The following is a 27113-nucleotide window of genomic DNA, read 5'->3' as shown; positions in this document are numbered from 1 at the left end:
TCATATACCAGTGCACCCGGAACATGTACAGAAAACCGCGGTATGTACACCATTTGGCCTTTTTGAGTTTCCCTATCTGAACTTCGGTCTTTGTGGAGCAGCTCAAACGTTCCAAAGATTTATGAATGAAATTCTTGGTGATTTTTCCTTTTGCTACGTTTATCTCGACGATATTTTAATTTTTAGTGAAACTGAAGAAAAGCATAGAAAACACGTACGTTTGGTTTTTGATCGTTTGCACAAGTATGGATTAACTATACAAACTTCCAAATGTGTTTTCGGTGTACCTGAAATTTCATTTTTAGGACACCTTATTTCTCAAGATGGTACAAAACCATTACCCGACAAAATCAAGCCAATTTTAAATTATCCCCAACCTCAAACCGTTAATGAACTTCAAAGATTTCTAGGAATTTTAAATTTTTTCCGTAGATTTTTACCGAATATAGCACAAAATCAAATACATTTGACGGCGTATTTAAAAGGAGCCAAAAAGAAAGACAAAACGAAACTTGAATGGACAGATCAAGCTAATAATGATTTTAAACAGTGTAAGGAATTAATTGCAAACGCTGTGCTGTTGTCGCACCCTAAACCGAATGCCAAATTAATTTTACACGTGGATGCGTCGGATTTCGCAATAGGAGGGGCTTTAGCGCAAATAGTTAACAATGATGCACAACCACTTGCTTTTTTCTCTCGAAAACTTTCCCCAGCTGAAAAGATTTATAGCGCATACGATAGAGAATTATTGGCAGCTTATGCGGCAATCAAACATTTCAGACATATGCTTGAAGCGCGAGAATTTTCTCTTTTCACAGATCATAAGCCTCTAACTTTTGCATTCCGAAAGCGCTCTGATAATTGCTCTCCGCGACAAGCGAGACAATTAGATTACATATCTCAGTTTACGACCGATATTCATCATATAAAAGGATCAGATAATGTTTTGGCAGACGCACTATCGAGAATCGAAGCAATATCTATGCCCAACACAATCGACTATAACGAAATTGCACAGGCACAAACAACCGACGAGGAACTAAATGATTTATTGACAAATTCCGACGTCTTAAAATTTAAAGCAATAACCTTGCCTGATTGTAGTAAATCAATTTATTGTGATTTATCAACTGGCACAGCCCGGCCATACATTCCTGAAATATTTCGTAAAAAAGTTTTTACTACTTTACATAATTTATCCCATCCTGGGATTCGCGCTTCCTCAAAATTGATGCGATCTAGATTTGTTTGGCCGTCCATACGTAAAGATTGTGCAGAATGGGCTAGACAATGTGTCCCATGCCAAAGATCAAAAGTAACTCGCCACACAAAATCTGCAGTAAGTGATTTTTTAGACCAGTCACAAAGATTCGAGCATGTACACCTGGATCTTGTGGGTCCTCTTCCACCATCCAACGGGAATTACTATTGTTTAACTATGATCGACAGATTTACTCGGTGGCCAGAGGCTGTCCCTATTCCTGACATAACTGCACACACAGTTGCAAAGACCTTTTTTACTCATTGGATTTCCAGGTTTGGCTGTCCTGTCCGTGTTACTACTGACCAAGGCAGGCAGTTCGAAAGCTCACTTTTCGTGGCCCTGTCACAACTCCTAGGCATCAAACGCATCAGGACTTCTCCGTATCATCCTCAGGGAAATGGCTTAATCGAGGAGTTTCATCGTCCACTAAAGGCAGCCCTGAAGGCCTATAATACCGAGCAGTGGTCTTCAGCTCTACCTACATTGCTACTAGGTTTCCGTGCAGTCTTTAAAGAGGATCTAGGAGCCACAACTGCCGAATTGGTCTATGGAAGACCTCTCAGACTACCTGGCGAACTCTTCGTTCCGTCACCGACCAGTGCTTCCCAAAATCAACTCATCCTGGACTTGCAATCCCACTTCGAAAATGTGAGACCAGCCCCGATGTCTCGTCATGGACACAGAACAATATTTGTTCATCCCCATTTAAAGGACTGCTCACATGTATTTGTCAGACACGACGCTGTTAGAAAGCCACTCCAAGCTCCGTACGATGGTCCGTATAGAGTTCTGCAAAGAAGTGACAAACTTTTCGACATCGAACTTAAGGGGAAAAAGTATACCATTTCCATAGACAGGCTTAAACCAGCTTTCCTGCCCAAAGAGACTAATCAACATACTTATCCTTCTCCAGTCGAGTCGATTGAATCAACCGTTCCTGCAAAAAACTCAGAGACAGTGAAACCGATTGATCCAGCCAACACAACTCGTACCGGTAGAACAATTCGTAGACCTCAACGGTATGTCCATTTTTAACCGTTACACTGCGGAGGGAGTATGCAGCGGCTGCTGCTTTTAAGCCAATTTCAAGCTAAACGCCGAAATGTGGCAAACTTACGTCGCCAGTTGGCGATAAGGACAATCACGATTGCAGACCTAACTGCACCTGTTTTTCTTCTCAGTTCGGTCTGTGACGACGCCTGTGTATATTGCTGGGACAACCTGTCCGCCACGATGTTTAATCTAGAACTTAACTTGTAACCTTAATTGTTATCCTTTTATTAAATTTATTATTATTTAATTATGGCTGGCATTCTGTTAATTGTTTCTATTCTTAATCAACTTAATTACTCATTTTAGATCATCTCTCTATTTGAATATTATGTTTTTATTTTAGGAGTCGCGTTAACTTCCACGTGTCTCCTCAATATAATTTTTCAAAGTCATTTTTTAACACCCTAAAAGATAATTTTTTCTTAACAATTTAAAAAGTTTAGATGGTTTTTAATTTAACGATTATCACATTCATGTAAGTGTTATCAATTCGTGAAAGTATGATTTAAAGATTTTTTTTAAAAAAATGCATACTAATTCAAATACAATTTTTTAGCGAAACAAAACAAAATCTAATTATCATTGGTAATTCTTAACTTATATATTTAATATATATATACTTAATATATATATACTTTTCATAACAACTTTTTCTTTCTGACAAATATTTTACAGCATAATTGTTACCGTGAATGACTGAAATCAAGAGAATGTCGATTTTCACCGGTGAATGCCAACAATCACATAGTCGCTTTGGTGAATGTCCGATATATTTGTTACATCCGATTAGATATTACTTTAGTCGTTGATATTATTTTATTTATTCGCTATTTTAATATCTTGGGATAGATTGGATAAAACATCAGTGTTCGGAGACCCGATTTAATGCATATTGGGCAGTGGCACTCGACTTTAAAAAAACATCGATGTAGGACATACCGGGCAGTCGCACTGAACCTTTAAAATACATTGATATAGGGTATACCGGGCAAATGTATATCGGGTAGTTGCCCTTAACTAGAGCAAGTATATAATTCGGACATAAAATATACATTATGATGCGAATCTTCTACACGCATCAGGTAAAAGGTGAGAACGGAATAGTAACATTTTTAGAAAATGTATTTGTTTCAATGGTTTGGGGAAGAATAGTTAGCAAAATTTTCAAATCTTACTTAATCTTATCTTATGAATCTTACTTAATTATTTGAGCTAAAGTTTTCATATATATGCTATTATATATTTTGATAAGCTCATATATAAGAAGCTCCGTTAACACTGTTTTTATTATACTTTTTTAGGATACGCAAAATGAAATGAAAACACATACTAGTAGTTGCTAAGTAAAGTTCAACGAAACTAAGAAAACTATCTTTAATATTGGTTACGGTATTAACAATAATTTGTATGCAAATTTTATTCAATGTATTTACCTTTTTATTATTTTCAAGCAAAGAAACAGACAAGATGAGATATTTTGGTTTTCTTGGATATCATGATCCATTTTGGTAGCCATAAAAACTTCATATAAATGTTCACGAAGAAATAAAAAAGACATAGAACAAGACACATAGAACTCTTATTTTCCTTCCTCTATCGGCAGTATTCATAGTTTCAGTATTAAAATTTTAAAAATTAATACTTTTAATCTAGAAAAAATATTTGTTGAAAATACCAAATTATGAAAATGCTAATTAGCGCAAAATAATTACTTTAAAAATCCCATATTATTTTGATAAAAACAAAATAAATAAAATTACGAAGTAAGCATTAAACATTCATACAATAAATTAAGTTTAACAAATTATCCCATTCCTAAAAAAAAATATTTTTATTAGTTTTTATTACTGACTGTAATAAAATCATATGAAATTTTTTATGAAACTTTTGCATTTAAAGTAATTCTTCATTATTTTAATTAATTAAAATGCAAGTTAATGTTAATTATTAATATTAGGGCATAAATAATCAATATTTATATTAAAAAAATAATTTTATTAAACTATATGTAAATTTCCTTATAAACATTAATGTGACATTAAATTTCTGAATGAAAACAAAGTTATTGGAAAGTCATAAAAATTCCAAGCTTTGATTTATAATTTTAAAAATTTAAAAGTTACATTGATTTTATAAATATAAAGTGAGAAGTAACTCCGTGCGTTCAAAATAAATTCATGAGCAGTGAACACTAAAATCATGAACTAATGTACTATAGAAATAAATTTAATATACAAACTATTAAGCAATTCTTGCAGTATATAAACATACAATTATAAATGTATTAAGTGATTTAATACAAACATTTGCTTACCTCCCCTGAATATATTTAATGACTTCTTGTTATCCAACGATAAACTTTATTACAAAAACTTTATTTAAAAAAAAATAACAACTAATAATTTAAGTTAAAACAATTAGGTGAAACAAAATATAAAAGTAAACAGAATTATTTATATTTAACAAAATTTCCAGATAATTTAAATAATAATGGAATAACACTGTGGGCGCTTATACGTAAGAGAAGATTTAGAATGATTGTATGTCAGAGAAATTTTCTTGACAAAACCACCAAAAAAGAAAAAAGGAAAATATCTACCTAAATACCCCCTACCTAAAAGAAATCCCCCCTAGAAATTCTAGATAATTGCCTGTTTGAGACAATTTATGAATAGGTAGGGGTTTGTTGATACTTGACATCTTAAAAAAAGAGGACAAAAGAGCCCAGGGCCACAAATACGATAAAGATAATTTTAAAATGCTAAGACCATTTTCCCATATCCTTTCCCATAAGGCGGCTATTTTTGGGGTATCAAATGACTATGTGTGTGATGTTGAGGGTGAATCATCTTTAACAGTGAGAAGAAAAGGAATGGCGGGAAGAGTGTTTTATTGCTTATTGAAGGAAAGGGTGGCAGTGACATTTCTAGTAGTTCTCTAAACACCTGTTTTATTTTTTTATACAGTGCATTTTTTTGGGTGTATTTTATTTTTTACTAATTTTCTTTTAATTATATAATATAATAAGTTGCACTATATAAAAATAAGAAAGAGAGCAAGAGCGGCTCCAGTAGGGGGTCAGGGGGGCTGGAGCACCCCCGTCAGGCATGGCCAGCCCCCCCATCGGGAAAAATTTAAAGTCTCGTCGGGAAAATAGTCTGGTCACATTTTTTTTTCTAAAAAATGTCAAAAATTCATTTACAAATGCCTAATAAAAATTTTTGTAGTTGACTTTTTATTTATTTATTTTTAAGAATTAGTAACAAAATTTAGTAAAATATATTGTAAATTCTATGTAATTGTAGTTTCACTGCACTACTCCTAACTTTGCTCATACATTGTTAAACTAGAGTCCGGATGCGATTAGACATGGTTGAAATTGAAGACTTTTCGAAGACCCATAGAAATCCTTTCCCCTCAAACACATCTTAATTTTCTTGGAAACTTATCTTTCAAACTGCTATTCTTTTTTCTCGAGAACTGAGGAGGGGATAGATAATCACCCCTCTTTACTGGGAGAATAACTGACAAAAGCCTGAGGGACAGAGCGAGAGAGGCATGTCCTCTTTACAAATTCTTTTTTATGTAACATGTTTATTAATGGTTTATGGGATCACATAATTGCTTTGTGAAATTTTCAAGCAAAATGAAAGTAAAAGAATAAAATAAAAAAAATTCAGTTTTAATTGTTTCATTTTTTTAATACTTTTAAATGAGGAAAATCATTTACTTATTCGGATTCAAGGTTTATATTTTAATCAACGCATTAAATAAGCAGTCGGAAAAAAAAGAAAAACAAACAGTAACAAAATATTTGTAATTTATTTTAATTTTTTTGGCAGATTTAATTTATTTTTGTTTTTTATCATTTTCTTAGTAGTAAAAAGATTGTTGATTGATTCAGAGAAACAATTAAACTGTCCGTATTCAATATCTTAAAATATATATTAATCAACATAATAGATTCTCATTGACTTATTTTATGTACAGTGTATGAAATGGAAAAAGGGAACACCTTGATTAACTTTTGATTTAATCGTATATTCACGTATAAAGAGTCAATACCATATTTTTACGAAAAAGAGCACTAAAGCGCATTTTGTTCAGGATAAACATGCAAGTTTGTCAAAAGTTTAGTTTTAGGTTTTTAATTTTCAAAATGCGGAAACAGCCGCAATCTGGAAGATGATAGTTTCCAAAGTTATGGCAAAAAGAGAGATGGAAAGTTTGGGTCCTTTAATTTTAACTTCATACTTCGATTATTGCGCATTATCTCGAGAACTTTTTGAGTGTATTGAAAAATGTATACATTACATTACAAAAAAAAAAGAAGAAAAAAAATTATGCACAAATTTTTAAGCAAAAATAATTTTAAATAATTATTTGTTATTTTTTACTAGTTTATTAAATAATAATAAAATATATTGAATTGCATGTTCTACATATTTTTACATCCTTTTAATTTCAAAACACAAACTTTCAGAGCAATCGATCGATTAGTTTCTGAGTTCAAATTTTAAAAACTTCGGTTTGTTTAAATTTCATTTATCTTTAATTATTCAATCAATTTTATTCAAATTTTGTATTTTACAATTTAAAATTACCTTCCACAAAATAATATAAAAATTTGTATATCTTGCTATTTTATTTTATTCTATCCGTCGTTGAACAGCTGACCTAATTTTCGGGTTTACGACTACTAAAGTTTCACTCCGTAGCCTTGTAATTTTGAACCAGAGCCATTTTTAAGGATGGGCTCATTGGGCCCTGGCCCAGGGCCCCGAGTTCTGATGGGGCCCCCGAAAAGTCTAAAATCTCATTGCATTAATTGTTTTTTTTTTTTTTTTTTAAATTCTAACTCATTTATTATTTATAACTCAAGAGGGCCACCAGATCCCACTTTTTTCTTCTTCTTTTAAAGTTTTATTCAGAGATTTATTCAGATTATTATTTTTTTTTACATAGTTGGATGCTTTTCAAAATCTAATCGAAGTGCTTACAAACATAAAATAATTGTTATTCTTCACTTTTCTAACCAAAAGAGCAATAAAACGCTTTTTCTACTGATGAAAATATCCCCACTTTCGTAGCTACCACCCACAGAGCTGTTAAATAGCCTCCTCACTTTACACTGTGAGAATATGTTTTTAGCTTCTTGATATTGCCTAGGGGCTCTTTCCTCCTAACTTCGGAAATATCAGATATCCACAGAAACACCCTTTTGTTTGATTTCTGGACCCCAAACCTCGCAGCTTTCGAACACGGACGGTGACGTCACTATTCCCCGGAGTCTATTCTATACCACCGTCCGATAGTAAAACAAAATCCAAACTTCGCAACTCCCGAAGAGAGCGGTGAAGGGAATCCCAGCCCTCGAACAAAGGTTCGGACCCTCCCCCTAGGAAGTGACGTTTTGTATTGATAGTTATAAGAAAGTAACCAATGGCTTTTGTTTATCCTTTAATCGTTCTCCTTTCGCTTAGGGGTCGTGACCTCTATTCCAGAGTTTACAGTGTTCTTTCAGAAAGAGAATGTATTCGTCTTTCATTTTGACATTTACATACATAGTCTAAAATATATATCTACAGATTTTAATCTTTGATCTTTCTTCAAGAATTTAATATGTAGTATTCGTTTTAAACTTGTTTGCATTATTGTATTTATTATTAGAGAATCGATTCACTTATAACTATATTTACTAACAGTTTGCCAAAAAAAAGAAATATTCCTAAAATAAAAAATAATACATCAAATAATACAAATCCAATACATCTTTATTTATTACCTTTTCTAAAAATCATACTTTGAATGTTGTTTTAAATAAATGTAATTGAGTCATTCAGAAATTTTATCACTAGATTATGAAACTTTAGAAATTATATGTATATTATCGAGAGCTTTTAGATTTAAAGAACTAATGATTAATAAAGGTTATTTAATTTCACAAAATTTTGCAATTTTCTATTTTTACTTATTTTATTATTTATAAAATTTTTATTATATTTATGATTACTTTATTACCTTCTATTATTTATAATTATTTTTTTTTTATTATTTGCAATTGATAAAATGTGTAGCTTTATACTTTATACCACAAAAATCTTTTAGTTTTAAAGCTACAATAAGTATCAAAATAACGCGCAATAAATAAACTTTAATAAATAGGTAGAATGCATGAAATAAACTTTAAACTAGCATTTTTTAAATAATTGTTAGTTTAAATAATCTTAAAAAAAATTTGCTTTACAATTTTAAAAGAAACTGCTTTTTCAATTTTTCGCTTTCTTTTTTTGTTATGATCTTCTTTTTTTTCGCAATTGCAAACTTATACATTTTAATAATTGTAAGTTATTTTTTCAAAAAAAAAAAAACATTATTTTCTTCTCTTTTATAATATTTTTTATAATAAATTACAATTCGTAACTCAAACAATGCAATATTTATTTTTCAAATTTAATAATTTATCTCTTTTTTGAAAATGGTATTTTCAATCGTTGTGTTATATTGAACTAGATTTGGAAAAAAATTCTCTGCAATTAATTTTTCGCCTTTTATTACCCTCTTACATTAAACCCAACTCAGAAGACAAGGATGCCAAGTAGTTGTACTTTATTTAAGAATTTTATGCTAGAGTTATTAGTTACACAATTTGACTATTGTCGTTCTAACCATAAGGGCAGTTCGTGATTTTTTTTATATCACAAATTCGTTTTTAAAGTTTAACTCGTCACAAGTATTTTTAATACTTTCAATTAAACACATTTTCAATTTCAAAATATCCTCAATTGTTTTTATATTGTTATTGTTGATGCTGGAATTTTTTTTTTTTGCCTAATCATTTACCATTGTGTATGTAAATAAATTATGAAAAAGTAATTCGGAAAAATATTTGTTTTAAGTGCCACATAAATTTGTAAGAGACTTTTTGAATTAGAATTAATTGCATCAATGAGGATAACTTAAAATATTATTCGAATAATACCAAAAAAAGACTAGTATAATAATTACCAATGAATACAGGTAAAACAGAATATATTAGTTAATATTTAAAAATTAATAATACTTAGCAAATTATTAATACTTAACTAATATTTAAAAAAAAAAATCTCAAAACAGAGAAAACAATTATGCTTGATTTTTTCTCTCCTTAAAATTTGTAATACTAACAATAAGTATTTTCAAAAATTCAAATGTCAAACAACAGCTTAAGAAATAACAAAAAAGTTTTCTTTAGTCTAGAATTTTTTTAGTACAATTTTTCAACAAAATATTTAAAACAACGTGATTTTTTTTAGAAATTTTTTAATGTTTATTTTAACAATTTTTTTTTCTTAAAATATTACATAATTTTCAAAAAACAAATTTTCGAGTATATTTCGATGTCATAATTATAAGACTAGAAATATAAATAATTTTTTCTTGGAATATTGAGAACAGGAAAATTAAGGAAAAAAATAATAAAAAAAGGTTTCTTAATTATGCATCTAAATTTACAAGCTACTTTAAAACAATTAATTCAAAAACAATTTTATTAAAAAAGTCTTCTTTCTTTATATTCCGGTCCTTTTATTATGCTCTTATATGGAATCCAACTCAGAAGACAAGGGTGCCAAGTCGTGAGAACTTTGTTAGAACTTTTGGGAGTTAGAACTTTTAGTTATACATTTCCATTGTACAGCAATGGAAAATGGTCTAGCCATAAGGATTATTCGTGATTTTATTTTATCACAAATTCGTGTTAGTAGTTTAGCTCGATGCAAATATCAACTAGTTTTTATTGCACACATTTTTAAGAACAAAATTTTTTCAATTGTTTTTCTGATTGACGCAGGATATTTTTTTCTTATGATTTACCATTCTGTATATAAATGAATTATGCTAAAGCAATTCAAAAGAAATTCTCTCTTTTTGCACGTCGCAAAAATTCGAAAAAAGCTTTTTGAAGTAGAATTAATCGCATACATTAAGATAATTTAAAGTATTACTTGAATAAAAACATAATAACGCTAGTTTAATAATAACAAATAAATATAAGTGAATATCTTTAGAATAACTTAGCTGATACTTAATGGAGAATCTCAAAACAGAAAAGAAAATAATGCTTAAGTTTTTTTTCCACCCTAAAACTTATTATTTACCATTTTATTAAAGGAGTAATTATTTTAAAAAGATCAAATGTCAAACAGAAGATTAAGAAATAACTCTAAAACGCTTTTCTTATAATTTTTTCTGATAATTTTTTAATCTTAATCTTAACAAATTTTATTCCTAAAAATAATAGATAATTTTTCAAAAAATAAATTGTCGAATATATTTTGGCATTATAGATAGATATAAGAGTAAAAATATCTTTTTGTCTTAGAAAATAAAAGATGAAATTTTCGCATTTAAAGTATGAACAGAAAAATAAAAAAAATATTAAAAATGTTTCTTAATTATGCATCTAAATTTAACTGCAACTTAATAATAATTCAAAAACGATTATATCGAAAAAATTTCCGCTCTTCATATTCCATGCTTTTTATTACCCACTTGTATTCTACCCAACTCAAAAGACAAGTGAAAATAAATGAAATTATGCTTCGTAATTATGCATCTAAACTAATCAACTACTTTATAAAAATTAAAAAACCGATCATATTCTAAAAGCTTCAGTTCTTTCAAATCTCTGATAGAAAATTGCATAGCGGATTAAAAATAAGCATACAATTTATAGTAATTCTTATTAAAATTATATACGATTTAGTTATAGTAATCTTTTTTATTTATTTGGCACTAATCTCAGTCATAACTCACCAATTTTTTAAAGAAAAAAATTCCATTTTTTTTCTGCAGATATTTTGAAAATATTACAAGGTAATTAAAATAAAAGTTAATAAAAACACGGCAATAATTATACTAAACATATTATGGCTAAAAATACACAAAAATTTGGAACAGAAAAAATGTTCACGTTTTATTTAAAGTCGTGCAAGATTATTATAGATTTTATTATAAGTTCTGCTAGAAACCGAAACTTATTATTTAATCCATTTATTATATGAAATAATAAATTTGTGAGAGAAAAAATTATGTCTGAAATATATTCATAAAATATCTAGGTAAATGATTATAAAAAATCATAAAATATCTGGGTAAAAATTATCTTTGAAATCGGAAATCTAATTTAATCCCAGCGTTAAACGCATCCTATTCGAACGTTCGAATCGCTTTCACCAGCAAATTGTTAGGTGAAAGCTTTCCGATAGATGGGAGGAAAAATGAAGATCGCAGCCCGTTAGCAAAATCCGTTCGAAAGCGCGAGGTTTCAGGTTTTCCCTAGGAGTAGAAACGTGACGTCAAAATGACGTCATTTTTCTCTTCCTAGCTCGTTCGAAGTCTGCGAGGTTTGAGCTCCAGGTTTTCCCTAGGAGTAGAAACGTGACGTCAAAATGACGTCATTATTCTCTTCCTATAGCTCGTTCGAAGGCTGCGAGGTTTGAGCTCAAACTTGGATGGTGTCAACGAATCATCCAATTTCTTGAACTGAGAAATCCGTCCAATTTCTCGGATTCAAGAAATTGGACAGTGTAAACAGGCCTCGAAACAATAACAAGCTTCTTAAGAAGCTTGTTATTGTTTAGTACAATAACAAGCATGTAAACAATAACAAGCTTCTTAAGAAGCTTGTTATTGTTTACATTCAGTCAACCATCATGCATGGAAGAAAGAAGCATGCTGCTGACACGGGCGCCACTCTGTGCAAAAAAACGAATACTAGTTCGTCAATAGGCGATCGCAACGCTGGAATGCGCCATCTAGGGAGAAGATACTGCGATATTTGTACTACGATACTTTTCCTTTTCGTATTTAATTATTAAAACTATTTTTCAAAATTTCCTTGACGCTTTCTTTTAGAACTCTGTTTAATGTAGTTTTCAGTTCCATATAGTTTCCTAACTTAAAAGATTTTAATATCTATTTGACAATCAAGACAGAAATTAATGTACTTCCTTTGTTTACGACTCTCCACATGCTAGTGGCGAAAGCGTGCGGAGTATTGCCATGAGTAGAGAGTTCTGCGGCTGTCTGCCACCTGTAGCCCATTTCGATAGCCAATGGTCGAAAGTTGAAAGTCCTTATCCCTTTCTAGTCTCTGCCAGCGCGAAATACATTTCATGAATTAAAATCTTTTGGAGATAAATGCATTCTTGTTGTTCCCTGATTTTATCTGATAATCATACTGATAATACTCATCATGTGTTTAGTACCAATAGTTCTGTTATTTTGTTCATAGCAGTGGAAGGTGAGTTATGTATTTGTTAACTGCTTAAGAGTACTTCATTTATTTGAAATATTAATTTTTTAGCATGATTTTTAATAATTTTAGCATAATTTTTTATAATACTGAACATAATTTTTTAGCATACTGAAAATTGTTAATAGTATATTTAATTTGCAAAATAAGTCAACTAAGTATGTAAATTTTTATTTTTTTAGTCGAAAGAATATTAAGCAGAACAAATGAAATAAAAGTAGTTAAGTATTTTGTAATCAGTAACAGTGAATGGGGGTATTTTTGTATTGGTATCTATATATGCCAACTAGATTCGCCAAAGGTTTTTGAACTTGCGAAAATATTTGAAAAAACGAAAATGTTGAGTGATTTAAACGGAGGGGCGTTGCATTTCTGTGATGGTTTATTTTTTAGGTTCCTGCTTGCCACTATGAACATCTGGGGTCTACAGGACCCATAGTTTCGCAAGTCTAGTTGAATTGGTTTCTCTGTTCTTATTTCAATAAATATCAGTTCCTTTTTTTAAGGCAAAGCTCTGGTATTTTTATTTTTAAAGTATGCACCGGGGCTATCAAAAATTGATTCATTATGTACGGATTATCAGACATTATTATTTTTTTTAAAAAAAATGGGATTCTTATTAGAAGTTTAATATTTATGTCATCAAGTAATGAAATTTATTGCACTTGTTTGTCAGAATAGATTCAATAAATATATGTTCATTTGCCTTTGACCGAACAATTATTCTTTTAATTTAAAAAATGTATTCTAATTAAGGGTACACAACCTTTTTGAGTGATGACCCACTTGTATTGTAGGTTCACCTATGAAGAGCCCTACATGTATTTAGGCATGTTGATAGCATATAAAGTAATATTTATTTAAACATTAGTGCTCTAATTTTTTTATTAATGTACATAGTAATATATTTGTAAAAATTAAAGTAATTTAATATTAGAATTCATAAAAAAAAAATACAAAAAATAATACTTTAATTTTTTTTTTATCATTTCGCACAATACAAAAATTTATTTTAAAATAAATTCAAACTAAAAAAAAAAAAAAAATGCCATGCTTACAGAATGAAAGTGGGAAAAAAATTTATATATATTAATTGATATAAATTCAAATTAAATATTTTAATTGAATAAGGTTTAAACAAAAGCCTAAAATAAAAACAAAGCTGTTATAGTTCTAAATAAAAATCAAAACTTATTTGGCAATGTACTTTATTATTTCTTTTTATTGAATTATTATATTTTTCACATAGTAAATGCTTTCTTTTTTTTCTGAAAAAGATCACATAAGCAACAAAAAATTGCATTTAAAATTACAAGCAGTGAGCAGTTTAAAAATTCACGTTTCCCTCCACTTTGTGAATTTCTCAGGCTGCAATAACATTACATTAAACTCAGGGATGCAATGAGTATTTGGCCCTTTTGTCAAAAATTTAGTTGGCCAAATATTCGGCAGAGTATTTTTTAGAAAAGTATTTTTCTAATTGTGTTTTTTTTTTTGCAATTTGTGTAGATATGAAGAATAATATAAAATTATATTTTTAACTATATTATAGTGTTGTATATTATAAGAAAAAGTTGTTACACAAGTTTTTAAAATCATGTTTCTGCAATATGGCTTGCAAATTTATTTTCTAGGAGACAAATGGGAAAACGAAATTTGATGAATTGAAACTATATTACTTTCTACTCAACCAACACGTTTTTGTACTTCTTCTTTTTTTAAAAATTATATGCAAGCAAGTCAATTTCATCATTTTTTTAACACTTTTAGTTCTAAAAATTGAGAAGGATTATTTTTTTCATTTTTGCTGTTTTTATTATAACACAGCATTTTAATGGAACATCTCTTACTGTTAATTTATTGTCAATTTTTCCCTGTACTGTAATATAGAGAACTGTGATTTTCAATGTTAAAGTTTTATTTTAGGAACTAAGAACATTTTGTTTTTCTGTTATTCATTTGTTCTTTTTAATAAACTTTTCTGTTTATCGGCATTTTTATCATGACGTAGCATTTTTTAAAATAAACTTTACTAATAAACTTTATTTTAACGTCATTTTTATTTCTTCCAAAAATATGGCACTGTGACAAAGTTTAATTGGAATTTTAAGCATAAGATTTTTATTTTAAAAATATAAAAAAAATTGTTTTTGTTTCCATCTAGCTTTTTTTTTTTTTTGAAGAAGAAAAAACTTTTTTTCATAGATATTTTTATTATAGCACATCAGTTTTTAAAAGCATTTCTGTTAGATTTTATTCTTTTTTTCTTGAATATATGGTGATTGGAAAACTTGAATGTTCTCAATTCCAAGATTTCCCAATCCCAAGATTTCTCCATCTCAAACTTCAAGAATTAAAATCGATTTTTATTTTCTGTTTTTTTTTTTTATATATATATATAATCTTTAGTTATTATGATAATGCAGCATTTTCAAAAGCATTTCTGATAGGCCTTATTTTTTAACATTTTTTTATGAATACGTTTTATCAGAAAATATTATTGTTAGCATTAAAATTTTGGTTTTAGTTTTGCTATCTATGCTGCAAAAAAAGTTTGCTATTTGGCCCCGAGTATATGGTATTCGGCTTATTTTTCGCCTAGTATTCGGTATTTGACCAAATGACAATTCATTATCACATTTACCAAATCACATTCCTTGCCAAGAAACGATGGAAAAATAACTTGAATTTACTGTAAAACTGTACTGAAATAAATTGTATCAAAAGTGCATGATTAGAAATTTACTTTGATAGTGCGATTAGAAATTTGCGTGTCGTAATAACATCATAGCTGAATAACAGGGTTTCCACGGTCCTTAAAAACTGCCTAATTTTTATTTTGAACGCCATCCAATTCTTGAAACCAGTGCGATGGCGATCACTGGTTGTTGCAACAGAAAGAGGATGAAAGAAGTGCGCATGCGTAAAGTCATCGCAACATGCGATTTGTTGCTGTTGCAGTCGGTATTTAGACTCCTTTAGGGTTTTACTTCGTTCCTATAAGCAGATGCCTTACTAGTAAAACTGAATTTCTTGAATTCTATCGATTTTGAAGGTCAGTGTGAGTCTTCTACTTAGTTTCCTTCAAACTATTCCCTCCTCCCCTCCCCCCCAAAAAGAAGAAAAAAATTCCTTCCAATCGCAGTATCCCCCTTGGAGTATCATTCTAGACAAAAGGCAAAATATGTCAATGAAAGAACCAATATATTAATTAAAGAACATGTTTTATCCCCCTTGCCTATAGCCCCCTCCCACAAATCCCCTTCTTGTCTCTCTAAAATGTTCTACCCTCGATGCATGGTCTAGTTATAGATGATAAAGGAACTTTGTTTTAAAAAATTTTTCCTATCAACTATAGTGATGATGTAAAATTAAGTACTTTTAAGGGCCCTTATTTTCTAATTTTATATGATCAATATATTTTATATGATTTCCAAAACTTCTCATTCAAAATTTTAGTTTTTGTAATAATTACCCATTGATTGTCCCTTCAGTAATCAAAAGTAGAATTGAATTGAACATAATTTTTGTTACTTTTTGTTTTGTTTTGTTTCCACTAATTAAAAAAAGTTCGCCTTTTTATCTTTAGCTTTTGCTTTGCATTTCTTTATGAAACATAATTTTTCGAAAGTCTTTTCTAATAAAACAAACTGTTTAATTTTTAATAATAACTACTTTTTAATAGCAAATAAAAAATAAAATTAGTTCCTATAGAAAAAATATATAATTAAAAATAATTAATTAAAAAATACTGCTTTCTAATCTTTTAGCAACGTTAAATAGCCGCCACCCTTTCCTTATTTAGCTGAACATTATTCATAATTAACAAAATGCACTAAAATAGCTTAAACCTAAATGAGATTAGCAGATTAATCACACTTTAGAATTTCAAAAATTTATATTAGGAATATATGAAGTTAGAAACACTGTTTCTAAATCAAGACCTATCAATATATATTTTTAGACATTTATAATATTTTATATATATTTAATAAAAATTTCAACTAAGATTTATATAAATAAGAACATTTAAAATACATTTTTGTAAAAAAATTTCTCTTTTAATGTATGACAATTCAAAAAAATCTTTCAAATATATTCAAATATTTTATATAAACATAAGTCACTATGTTCTGAAGGATGTTAACATTAAAATCATACTTGAATTCATCGTATTTTCCCTTTGAGATTAGAAATATATATGAATCGGATTGAATCTGAGTCTGCAACAGCGACGGAAATTGATATAAATACTACAATGGTGCAAAAAACCGGGTCCTTAAATTTTCTTATCATAATCAACTTCATAAACAGAATCGCTTAAATTTTTATTTGCATGAAATCAGATCATTAGCTTGAAAAATAAAACATTTTTAAAGAACTAAAAAAGCTGTATTTTTTTTAGTGTAAATTGGTTATTCTATGGAATTATGCTAAGACTCGGTATTGTTCATCATTATCGGATAAAATTGGATATATATAGAAATAATGGGGGGGAAAACGCCTTTTTCCTACTTAAATATTTTCATAGAATCAAAAATAGTAATTTGATTTTATTGTTCTGAGAAACTTTCGGGAGTTTAAAAAATCAAGGAAGATAAGGAGCATATTTGGAATTTTTCGCCAATTAAGTGAATGGACCAGATTCAGGAACAGAAATTACTAATAAAATATTTATTATATATCTCTGTTATGCTATAGGCTTCATGTGTCTCTCGTTGATAGTTGAGGTACCGTAACCAATCTTCCAGGAATTTTTATTTGGAGTGCTATAAAATGTAGCTACCAGTGGTTCTGTCAGACTGACTATGCTGGCTTAATGCGACAGTACCATTCAGCAGGAAAAAGAGATCTAGCATATTTAAAACGTGATGTCATCCTTTTTTTAAAAATTTTTTTTTCTTTTTTTACAATTTTTGGAAAATGTAATTTTATGCAAAAGTAAAACATAAATGAAAAAAGAAAAACACCCACACATTCTTGTACTTCTCATAAAGTAGTATCTTATAGTCATATTATAAAGGGTCACTAAATAATAAAAGGTGTCCATTTTAAAATGTTGTGTAAGTGGCACCTCTCAGAAATTCCGTAGAGTGAAATATTAATCTCATAAATTCTTACCAACTTGTGAATGTACGAAAAAACTATATTGAAGCATTTGCATAAGGAAATAAAATCCTTTTTATCACATCTACATAAAATATTAAGTTGCAAACTTGATCTATTTGTAATATTAAAAGTATTGTTCACTACTATGTTCTGAAAAAAAGAATATTTTTCCTAACAAGACTTTCGATAATAAAATAATTTTTATTTAAATTATTTAATATTCTATCAATTTAGTTTATTTAACAAAATAAAAATACGCGTTATAGCCGGTAAAAATTATACAGAAAAAATGCATTTTTTTCCATAAAAAGATTAGTTAAGCATAAAAAATTAGTAGAAAAAATTAGATGACAAAAATTATGAAAAATAAATAAATAATTTTGTATAAATTACTGATACAATATTTGTAAAAATGTGACGCAAAGTTTATCTTGGCAATTTATGAAGAATCTTTTACTGAAATCATAAAGTAATATGAATATAAAAAATAATACATAAAATAATTTATAAATATAAAAAATGAGCTATGAAACAAAAACTATATAGAGAAGAAAAGTGTAAGGAAACAGGTTTGTCGTCGCATGCTGTGTGAAGGTACTTGCAATCACTTGCAACAGAGGAGAAAAATCGTTTTTCGCATCTCTGTTGCGTTCAGTGTGTAGACACCTTAAAAGAAGTATCAACAGAAAATTTTTTAACTAAAATCCATAACGAAAACTATTTCCAAAATTCTTGAAGAATTAAATAAATTTGTGCAATATTTCAATGTGTAATAGGTAACTGTAAATTTATTGAAAACAGTAAAATTTTTTTAAAATTCACGATTGTACTAAAATTTAAACAGGCCGGTATTATACAGAGTGTAAAAAATCCCAGCCCACCTAGGTTTTTCATCAAAAACCTGGGGTTTGTTGGGTTTTTGATGAAAACTTTAAAGTTTTTTTCAAAAATATACTTAAAATTTTTATTCCTGAGTGTGTACTAAATAAGAAAGTATGATTTGCTTCTAACAAGAAAGTTGAATATTTGGTACTATTTATGACGTGTTTTGTTGCATTGTAAAGTTTTAGATTGTTGCGCTTTAATTTTATTTCTTAAGGATAAGCAGATGGTTGCATAAAGATTTAAAGTTACTCAATTAAAAGATCCCAACTTTCTGTTATTAATGTTTTAAATTCAAACTTAGATTTTAAAAATAATTTTATTCAGTCACCCTGGCAATTTCTGAATAAAGAATAATTATCCTAAGATAAAAATTATTCTTTTTATGTGTTGATATCGCAAAAAAAACATTTTGTTGAAAAATAGCATGGAATAAAAGGAAAAAGTAATCAAACATACCGGCGTATAGCGAAATGCGGTTTAGGTTTAAAAGTACAATAATTAAACAGTTCCAAACAAAATTCGCGAAGAGGTACAATATTTGAAGTTGTGCATATAGCTTGAATCGAATAAAATAAAATTAAAAAACATATATTTGATTGAAGAAGAAAATTTCTTAAGTAAGTAAAGTATTAGTGCTGCCATCTATGAGAGAAAATAGTAAAAATTTATTAATCGGAAATTAATTTATTAAAGCCCAAAAATGGAGAAAATGCTATTAAATTTATTACAATAAAAAATAAAAACATTTCCTAACGGATTAATTTAATTAACAGACTGAGAAGGAAAAAATCATTCATTTCCATTCCATCATTCATAGGGTGGCTTATTTAAAAATCAGAGCCTGCAGATATGGATAGAATGCCGTTTATAGGCTTTATCCTTCATTCATACAACCTTACATAATTTTAAAGTATACACATTCCCATTTTTCATAGGGTGACTTATTTAAAAGTTAAAGCCTGCACATATGGATAGAAAGCCATTTATAGACTTTCGCCTTCATTTATACATCCTTACATAATTTCAAAAACTACACGTATCACCTGCTTTCATTTGGGGTGGTTCTTTATGAACCAGAGCCCATTCCATTTATACAAAAATAATAATAATAAAAATAAATAAATTAAATATTAAACTGTTTATTATACTGGACAATTAAAATAATTAAATTAATTTTACGAGGCTACAAATTATTAAGAAGTATCTTAAAAAATATTTAACTAATCCAGTATAAAAGGTCATACATCCAAACTATTCGGTCCAGTGGCTTTACGAACAGCTTATCATAGTTCCCACCTTAAAAAAATCAGAACTCATTCTAAAAGCAGAAAAATTAAATACAAATTAATGTACCAAGTTTTTTAAGATATTTTTAAAATAGAATTTAAGAAATGAACTAGGAAAATGGCTATTAATTAAATCGTTTTAATATTTATCAGTATCGATTAAAAACTTGTTATAGTTAGAGTTATTCCTGTAAAATCTATGAATTTGATTGGTAATAATGTTAGAAAAAACCTTATTGGCTAAGTTAGAGTTAAAATCAATGCATTTTTTTTATTGGAAAGTTAAAATCATTTCTTTTGTCAAAAAGTTTCAATGTAATATTTTTTATCTTCATTAATATTAAGAGTCAAATCTAAAAAATTTGCTGAAGAATTACTATTATTTGTTTTATTAAGAATTAATTCATTTGGATAAATATGTTTGGCTAGAATATCGAAATCATTAAAATTAATAACTAATAGATCGTCTATGAATCTGAGAAAGAAGGAATTAATTGGAAGATTAACATATGATTTTACAAACCTATATTCTTGTAGAAAGAGAAAAATATTGCAGATGTTAGTACTAAAATTATTACCCATGGGAATACCATAAGTTTGTTGAAAAAGGGATAAAGGATATTAAAAAGAATATAATTGTTGTTAAGGTTAATATGTACTAGAAAGTTCCAGTATACTTCATTAATAATATCACTGATATTAAGCATGCTATGAATTTGAAGAAGGACATCATGAATTTTATTTGTTGGAAGGGAAGTATATAGGTTTTCGAAATCAAAACAGTGAATTGAATCAACATTATTTAAAGTTTTTAGTGTATTGAAAACCTGAATGCTATTTTTAATATTCCAATTTAAATAATTATTATTTTTAGTAAGCTTATTAATTCTCTTATATATATATATATATTATATATATACAGTGCCCGCCGCTAGTAAAATCACCAGATAATAAAATCAGCCGCTTTATAAAATCAAATCGGCAAGAACCGAATCGTTACAGTAATTATACATGTTAAAAACATCCTTTAATAAAATCAATGCTGCCACTTTTTGAAATCAAAATTTTGACTACATAATAAATCAAAAGTGCAATATTTCAGCTTTTTTTGTTCTTATTTATAAATTTTTTTTTTTTTTTTTAAGTTTAAAGATTTTTTTAGAAGAAGCAACAGTTACTCACAAACTTGTGAAACAGGTGCGGTTAGCACTTTCTTGTGATATACATAGTGTAAGAGTTAAGGAAAAATGTGGGTGGTAAGCAGGGAGTTCATAGAAATCAATTTATCAATGTCAATTCCTTGACTTGAATGAAGTTTGGAGAAACCTATCTCACTCAACAGGGGGTCGAATTCTTATCTTACTTTTTATTAAATGAACCATAGAAGGGAGAGAAGTTTCTTTTGTTATCTATCTTAACAGAGAAAATGAATAGATTTCCAGAAAACTGTCTGTGCACATGTTCCATATTATTTAAGCCGTTTGAGTATTATAGTTAGAGCTAGAGCACATATCATTTTTAAGTTTGTTTGGTGTTAAATTTTATCAGCATGCCAAAAAGGAAGGATTTGAGTCTTAAAGATAAATTCAAAGTGTTGCAAAACTATGATAAACTTCCTAAATGTAGTCAACATGAAGCTTCAGTTAAATTAGGGATTTCCCAAACTGCTCTTTTCAACATTCTGAAATAAAGGATGAATATTTCCGAGGAAATAAAAAAGAATGGAAATCTGTCAAGAAAACATAAGCGTGAAGGAAAATCGGAGGAAATTGAAATGGCTCTGTTAGAATGGTTCAAAAATGCACGCGGACGAAGAATTCTAATTTCCCGTGGAATTTTATTTCACAAAGCACAGGACTTTGCTAACTTATTTGGTGATTCTGATTTTAATGCTACAGATGGGTGGCTAACCCGATGGAAAGACCGCAGCAACATTGTCTTATCGTAATTTGCATGGTGAAAAGCAAGATGCTGATTTTAGCTCTGCCACCGAAAGGGTAAACGACGTGTGGCGAACACTCCTCAAAGACTATAAACCAGAGCAAATTTTCAACACAGGTGAAACAGGATTATTTTCCCCAGCACTTCCTGAACACACACTGCTGTTAAAAAATGAATCGACTGGTGGATGTAAAAAAATAAAGGAAAGACTAACCAGACTGCTAACATGTAACATGGCAGGAACTGTGGGGGGAAAAAACCTTTAGCGATAGGAAAGAGTTTAAATCCTCGATGTTTTAACGGAGTTCTGGCCACCAGTTATGCCAAACGCTATAACGCATGGATGACATCCAGTATCTTCACCAAATTTCTTCTTGAATGGGACAAGGAGCTGAAAAATGAAAAGGTCGTCTTACTTTTAGACAATAGTTCTGTGCACCCTGCTGATGAGGACCCAAGTAGCACCTAATAACATCAGAAAATCGGCAAAATCTAACGTTATCTTGCACAACTTCTAATATTAGAACGATACAAGAGGTTGCTGTTTGCTCTGTATTATATAATATTAGATTCAATGCAAACTATTATTATCTAGCATTCTCTATAATATTATTTTGCATTAGTTTTGATGCTATATAATATTAGATTTTTGCATTGCTTTTTATTTTTTGCAGTAAAACATAGAACAATAGTTTTATGTCATTCCATGCATTATTTACTTGGCACATAGACGTAGAGTAGGTGAAGCACTTCATCCTGATTGCATTGAAGCAAAAAACCCAACAAATGTTATGATTTGGGCATGTATGTCTGCAGATGGTGTGGGCCGAATTCAAGTGATTCTTGGCATCCTGAATGCCAAAAAATACATCGAAACTGTCCTGAAACCAAAATTGATACCTTCCATCCGGGATCTCTTCCCCAACAACGCACCATTTATTTTTCAGCAGGATTCAGCTCCATGCCACACAGCAAAAGTATGCAAAGCATGGTTTCAAAATAAAGGTATACATATATTACCATGACCAAGAAACAGTCCTGATCTCAATCCAATTGAAAATTTGTGGTGACGTTTGAAAATTCTTGCACGAAAAAAACGTCCATCCAATAAAAGACAACTTATTGAAGCTATAATTGATTCTTGGCACCATGTGATTACGAAAGATGAACTTCAAACAGTCGTTCACTCAATGAAAAGAAGCTGGTAAGCTGTCTTAAAAAATAAGGGTTATCCTACTAAGTATTGATTGTGTAAGTATCACTTTAAAAAAATGCAAATCTAAGATAGATCTTACTATTAGTTGCAGGGTTCGTTGATTTAAATCAGCTTGATTTAAATCACGATTTAAATCATGATTAAAATCAAATGATTTTTTTAAAAAAATCATTAATTTAAATCAACTGATTTTTATATATATATTATATTGATTTTAAAAGTTAAAAAACAGTGCTTTAAATTATTGATACTTTTATTATTTTCTTTTCTCAGTTTTAAAATTTATTTTAAATAAATTGCTGCGTTAATTAATTTTAGTAAACGAAATTACTTTCTTTCTTGGAGTGTGTTAAACACATTTAAAATTACATGTTTAAAAATCTTTTGATTCTTAACATTGAAAGTACAGATTAAAGTAAATATTTAATGCTGTCTTAATATAGACTTGCATAGCTGTAGAAAGTAAATAAACATGCTTTTTTTTCAGAAAGCAAATGTTAATTAAAATTCTACCTTTTGATTAAAAAAGCATGAAATTCAAATCTACATCATAGTTTATTGATGGAAATTTCTATATTTCTAAAGCTTGAGGTTATATTAAAAAGAAATTACCTTAATATGCCAAAAATAGAAAGAAAAAAAAAAAGCTGAGTTCAGATATTTTTTTTCTGACATAGTGTCATTCTTCCCTATCAAAGTCTATTTGAAGCAGCAGGGCTATTAACTGGTTTTTATTTTTCTTCTCATAATATGTTTACGGTATCTTTGAAATTATCAGATTTTCTTTTTGAAAAAAAATTCCAATGAGTACATAGATTTTTTAAAAAATGTTTTTTAGCTTAACTTATGTATTTTGATAAAGGATTAAAAATGAATATTTTAACATAAAAATATATAGATTGAATATTTATTTTTTGATGAATAACAACATTTATAAACACAATCTGTTGCATTTATTTTGCCATTTTATAAATCATGAGAAAAAAAAGAGATCACAATTTTAAATTAAAATTATACTGTGCTAATTGAAACTTTGTGTTATTAGTTAAAGTAGTATTCTTTAAATTATCTATTTTATCTTGTCTTTTAATTTCAATCATGCCTTTGTATCAAAATGGTCGCTATGCATTATAATGAAAAATTATTTTAGTAAGTTAGAGCTTCTAAAATATTGTTATAATATAGTTTTAATATTAATTTAATTTTGATTAAACATTTATAAAGTTTTTTTGATCATAAATTAAAGCTCTTATAGTGTATTTAAATAAAAATAAAAAAAATCTGATTTAAATCAAAAAAATCCGATTTAAATCAAAATAATCCGATTTTTTTGATTTTTTTTAAAAAAAATCGAAAAAATCACGAACCCTGATTAGTTGCATAACTTTTTTTTGTAATACAGATATTGTAATACTGTATTCATTATTAAATTCTAGATTAAATTACCTTCAATTTGATATATAAACTTTTGTATTTAAGTGAAAATTAATATATTCTACAAGCACACAAAGTTGAAAAACATGAAACTTTCAAAAAGTGTCCACACTTTTGGCATAAGTTCGAAATGAAGATAAAACAAAGAAAAATTATAGACATATGAAAAAGGGAGGGAAAATAATAAGTAAAAAAATATCAAACAGCAGTTTTTTTTTAAAAAAAAAAGGATGAAATTTTATTTAAAAAAACTGGAAAAAAAAGATATTATCTTTTCTTCATCGATTATATCCGCAAAAGAGAATGCTTTCTGATATTGTATCAATGTAGCCAAAGCGAAATATATTAATACAATAGTGTGAGGACACTCAAAAAAAATTTTTACAAAAATTGCAACAAATAAAATAGAACACAATAAGAAAAAATAAGTAAAAATAACATGTAAAAACAGAAAATAAAAGAAAAAACAGTATAAAACATAGACTATAAAGCGAGTAGCGAAATCAGATGTACTTACATGGATAGGAAATTTTTCAAGAATGATTTAAAAAATTTTCGCAACAAGATTGCCAAATTACAAAATATGAAAACAAAAGCGCAAATTTAGTGTAACTAGAGGGTTTTAGAGTGCCGTTCTTACTGCACTGCTGAAGTGATTTGTTATTCTGTGCATTGATTTGTTAGTTACCAAGGATGGGCCCGAAATGGATGTGCGCATGGTAATATTATACTGGATAATTTAAAAAAGTTGACTATAAACAGTTTTGGAAAATAGATGTTTATTTAAGAAAAAATATAAAATAAAAAGGAGAAACATAAATTGCCTGTTTTGCAAATAATTTTAGCCACGGATTTGCCCGAAATGGATTTGCACATGGAAAAATTAAAGAAAAATATTTTAGTAGATAGTTTTATTCGCGGATTGGCCCGAAATGAATTTGCACATGGAAAAATTATATAGATTAACAAAGGAAATGTTTAGTAAATATATCCACAAAAATATATGATTAATTCAATGATTTTATATAAAATTTTATTACTTTAGTTGGGTATCCATTGTTTTTCATCAAATTTTGCAAGAGTTTATCGATTTGTTTTTTGGATAAATAAATATTACTACATATTCTTTTAATTCTGTTCATTTCATTAAAAGTGGTATTTAAATAGATGCTCCTAGAAACATTAGAATTTCAAGTAATTAGTATATTAATATTAAAATAATTTTTTTTATCGTAGCAACAAAGCAGATATTTTCAACTTATATAATACCCAAATCCAAAAAATTGAAATTAATATTATCATTGTGATTACGAAGTAAGATTAATTCCTCAGGGTAAATGTCATTTAATAAAATAGTAAAATCTTGGAAATTAAAGATAATTATGTCATCAATGTATCTAAAAACAAATTTAATACTAAAAGTATATTTTTTTCATAATAATGCAAAAATATGTTAGCTAAGAGAGATGAATAATTAGATCCTTGTGGTATTCCATTAATTTGAAGAAAAATATCCTTTCCATTGTAAAGATGATTATTAAAAAGACAAAAATTAATCAGAATTTCCCAATAATCAAAATCGCAGCAAAGGATATTTTTAAAATCATAGTAATAATTCAAAAGGACATCTTTTTGTTTAGAAAGGGGAATGCTATTGAAAAGATCCCGGAAATCAAAAGTCGCAATAGAATTAATTTTATTATGTTTAATGAAAAATCTAAAATTGGTTGATTATTAGTGATAATCCAAGAGAAACCTTCTTTAGTAATATTGTTTATAATTTTATTTAAGTAAGAGAAAATGGTGCCAGGTTTTGTTAAAAAAGTATTAGATCCACATGTGATAGTTCCAAATTTTACAGGAATTTTATAAAATTTAGAACTGATAATTAAGTAAGGAAATTGTATATTGATAATTTTATTTTTTAATCTCTTTTGAAAAGCTAAAATTTTTTTAATGACAATATTATTATTGAAATTACTAAGTTTAAAATTTTTACTATTTTTCAATTCCGTATTTAAAAGTTCAGCATAGAATTTTTTACAGAATGTAGCATAATTATTGTTAGCTTTGTCTATGGGAGTAATTACAAAATTTTTTTGAAGTTGCTTAATTGATTGAACAATATTAGAAAAATTTGTTGAATTGTTACTCTTTTTTAAATTATCCTTATTATTGAAAATAAAGTTTTTAAAGTACAGTAGGGAACCGATTATCCGGAACGATCGGGACCATCGCTATTCCGGATAACTGATTTTTCCGGTTTTCTGAATCACTACAAAAAGCCGTTTTTTTTATTGTTAAACCCAACTAAAAAAAAATATTAGGAAATAATCTTAAAAAGAAGAAAAAACGATGAAATAATACAGTAATGATTATTTCTAAAATGATGGTATGGTAAACATCTTTCAAAAAAGAAAAAAAAAATTGTAAAATCTTATGAGGAAAAAAAAATTTTTTTTAAAAAATGGTGGGAAAATTCATTGGATTTCGCTCCGGTTTTTTGGTATTCCGGTTTTCTGATTTCCGGATAACGGGTTCTGTACTGTAATAATAAACACCCCATTTCCATTCTGTTAGCATATCTAAAGGTAAAGAGAATTTATTTGATATCTTTAAACAAAA

General features: G+C 28.3%; 1 protein-coding gene across 2 annotated transcripts in view; it reads left to right on the top strand.

Annotated features, from left to right (window-relative positions):
* The first annotated feature begins 12120 nt into the window (after positions 1–12120).
* The window catches only part of LOC107457045 (alpha-N-acetylgalactosaminidase), a 65799-nt gene continuing 50806 nt past the window's right edge, over positions 12121–27113 (top strand). The window contains exon 1 of one of the 2 annotated variants that reach the window (XM_016075083.5): positions 12121–12605. The gene's annotated coding sequence lies outside the window, so the exon portion shown is untranslated. Of the gene's footprint in view, positions 12776–27113 lie in introns of both variants that reach the window. The other variant, XM_087155002.1, reaches the window with a different exon arrangement.

This window comes from Parasteatoda tepidariorum, chromosome 11 (genome assembly GCF_982258835.1).
Source record: "Parasteatoda tepidariorum strain Cologne lab strain chromosome 11, Ptep-v5.0, whole genome shotgun sequence".
NCBI lineage: Eukaryota > Metazoa > Arthropoda > Arachnida > Araneae > Theridiidae > Parasteatoda > Parasteatoda tepidariorum.
The sequence above is the reverse complement of the archived record's forward strand: the minus strand, read 5'-3'. Positions and strand labels throughout refer to the sequence as shown.